The following is a 3,664-nucleotide window of genomic DNA, read 5'->3' on the forward strand; positions in this document are numbered from 1 at the left end:
AGAGTTGGTAGCGGCATTGGAAGAGGCCCGCCTGGGTGAGAAGGAGGCTGCCGCTCGAGCCTCACGGGCGGAGCATGACCGGAATGTAGTGGTTGAAGGCGATCGAGAAAGTGGCCTGGGAGGACGCTGAGCGGCAGGCTGCCATGGCCGTCTCTCAGCTTCTCTAAGGGGCTTCGGTTGCATAGAAAGGCGTGGAGGACATAAGGGCCATCCTTCCTCTGCTGGGCATCAACGTTGACCCCCCGACTCCATGGGGTTCGAAGAGGAGGATTTTTTTGACTTCATCGAGGAATGCGGCCGCCTCTTTGACCAGCTGAAGCCAAACTGGTTTCCCTGTTTGTGCCCCCTCTTTGGGGGCTTAGATTCCTCCATGCCTTCCCCCACCTCTCCGTCGAGGGAGGGCACTAGACAGAGTGTTTCCGCCCGCTAGAGTGCCGAAGCAGCGTCTCCGTCTCCTTCCTTATATGAAATTGGTTCTTATACTAGCGATTCTTCTAGAATTGAGGTGTGACAGCTGATTAATAAAGGCATTCTTCTTTTTCCTTTTGTGGGCCCTTCCGGATCGCTTCCGGGGATACGCTGCGACCTGGCGAGTAGCTAGGAGCCGGGGCGTACCCCCGCTTCAGGGCATACCCCCGCTTCTCCTCTGTTAGCCCTAGTTGGGAACCGGGAAGCAGAGTCGGCTTTGGCCCCATGCATCGGATGCGACTGCCAGGGGCCCACGTTAGAAGGGGGCCTAATAGGTAATCTATCCAGCAAAGCCCCCTGCTCCAGCCGTGTGTGTTGTGCTCAGCAGGCCTCCAGGCTATAGGCCTACAGCTGTGTGTATTGCTCCAGCATTCAGGCACGCAACACGATCATCTATTCACTGTCGCGTACAAGGAGTCAATGAAGTCTCGAATAATGAGGAGATGAGGAAGCTATTTGTTGCGGCACATTGAAATTGTGAATCTGTGATGCCCAATTGTTTATTTAGTAGAAGAAGCACTTATCCCTAGATAATACATACTCGATCTTCAGAATCCCAGTAACAATTATTTACTTTCCTATATAATTTAGGTCTTAGATGTTGCAGAAGAAGCACTTATCATGTGTTCAAAAAATGAAAAAGAAGGAAAATAAGATGATCAATTGGTTGAATCGCAAATGAGTGCTTTACACTAGTTTTTTGCAGGTTCAAGTAATGTTGATGTCAATGAAGTTCAATATTATTATTAGTATTATCTCCTTTACCATATTACAAATGAAAAATATAGTTAGCTTAAAGGGCCTATAAGATACGGTTCACTCAAGGGCCCTCAAAATCCTAGAGCCGGCCCATCTAGGAAGGGACCTCACGTCGTGGTTGGTGTTAGTGCTCGTTATTTATACACTTTTAGTGCTATTTAACTAGTGTTTTCATGCTTAATCTTATACTAACCCACCACTTGGCACCTGAAATAACCCCATTATTGCATATGTGTTGTATTTTGGAGTATATTGCATTATGACAGGAAATACGACATAAGTAAGTGGGGTTTACATAAAGAGCTTAATGGAAATTTGGACATGGGTCATCGAGGGAAGCCAGCACGAGGAAGGAGATGACCAGGAGGGCTAGAAAGGGCCCAAGTTGATCATCCTGGGACCCTTTGGGCCGATCGGCTTGGCCCATTCTTGGGCCCGGTTGGTCTCCCGTTTCTTCAGCGTGACGTCCATGACATCTCTAGGGTTTTTCCATCGACCATTGACCTAGAGCCGCCGCCTATTAGAGACTATAAATACCCCGTCACGAATTACTTGAAGGGGAGTTGGAGAGAGAGGAGAAAACACCACACAAACACCATCCACCGCCACCACAAGGAGGAAAAACGGAGAGAAGATTGGATCTACAAGAAGCCACGCGAAGCGGAGCACCAGAGGAGGGGAAAACCTCTCAAGCAGATCGGCTTGGAGGTGCCTAGTCTGATCAGCCTGGAGCTTTCCTCCCCCGTTCTTCGTCGTCTTCGGTCTAGTTGATCTGTAGGTGATTTTTACCCAGAATTCTGTCAACATGTGTAAGATCATGGGATAAAGTCTCTGTTTGTCCTCGGGGTTGTATGGAGATCTTGATTTGTAATCGCTGAACCTTTTGATTAAGATCTATTTGTTATCAATCATATCTTGATGATGCTTTTTCATGTAATGGCTGGCCAGCACTACTTTGGGTTGCTTATTTGCTTACCTAGAATGATCATCATGCCATATTCTTATCGTCCAATAGTTGAGTACCCTTGTGTGTAGTGAGAACTTGCGAGAGGGAAAGTGTTGGGCATGGTTCACATCCACTTACGATAACCCTTAGATCAAGTCCTTTCATGCTTGGTGATTGCATCTACTAGTGATCCTAAATCCCTAGGACAAGTGTTTTATCTATCTTGTTCGCATCCATACTTTCTATCTGCTTTAATCTAGATCGCTTAGTTCTTTTGTTAGTTCAATCATATCTTATACAAAGAATCTTCGGTTACATAGATTAGTGCTTAGTTAAGCGTGTAAATCCACTTGTTCCACGAATTGATAAACCTTGGGGGATTACTCTAAGGGAAGAGTTACAACTGATCCGTGCACTTGCGATTCATAAATTGGCGTGCTAACTATCGTCAATAAGCTTTTCTAGCGCCGTTGCCGAGGAATGAATCAGTTTTGCTACGTTTAACTTTGTATTAATTTTTGTTAACCTCTAACATCTAACTTTTTCTCTAGAAAAAAACTTTTATTTTTGTTTTTGGTGTCTAGACGGCTCTGATCAATCAGTACAAGGAGGAAGGATAAAAATTGCTGAGGGATTATGCAATACCATTGACTGATCAATTCAGCATGCAGAAATTCGACTCAGTACTTGCAGCCTACAACTTGAATAAAGGAATAATAGATATGGCTGAGAGAAATCCTTTCCAAGGAGTGGAGACTGATAATCCATATAGACACATTGAGCGATTCACGATGCTTTGGAACACACTACAACAACAAGGAATTCCACCAGCTTGGTTTCCACCAGCTTGGTTCAGGTGGAATCTGTTTCTGTTTTCACTTGTAGGTGAAGCGAAACGATGGTATACAGAAGTTTCTTTTGATGCAAAGGGGAATTGGGAGATACTGATGACAAAATTCTGTGGGAGATATTTTGCTGTAAGCAAAGTCCAAAACCTTCAGAAGGAAGTACTCAATTTTGAGCAAGGGGAAGATGAAGGAATAGATCAAGCCTGGAATAGATTCAATAGATTACTCGAACAAGGACCTAACTTGGATTCTCAGGTGATGTGTTGTTGCATACATTCTATTTTTCACTAACCCAAAAATACTGGGAGTTCGTACAAGTGTGTGCAAGAGGAGGTCTTATGGAGAAAACACTGTGGGAGGCTGCACAACTTTTATAGAAAATCAACAAAGGAGCAGCCATAAATAGAGAATAGGATAGCTATCGTTCTGGAGCACAAGAGCCACAAAATCAAGGACAAATACTTGCTGGAATTTTCAGAAAAGAACTCCAAAATGATGCAAAAGAAGAAGAACTAGCACACATAAAGGAGGAACCAGCCTGGTGCATCGAAAATGACAAATCGAAAAGATCAGAAGCTCGAAGTCTGGCGAATGCAAAACCCCTGCGTGAGTTTGAAGAAATGGATTGGATCCCAATTGATTT

Source organism: Setaria viridis, chromosome 1, assembly GCF_005286985.2.
Source record: "Setaria viridis chromosome 1, Setaria_viridis_v4.0, whole genome shotgun sequence".
Taxonomy (NCBI): Eukaryota; Viridiplantae; Streptophyta; class Magnoliopsida; order Poales; family Poaceae; genus Setaria; species Setaria viridis.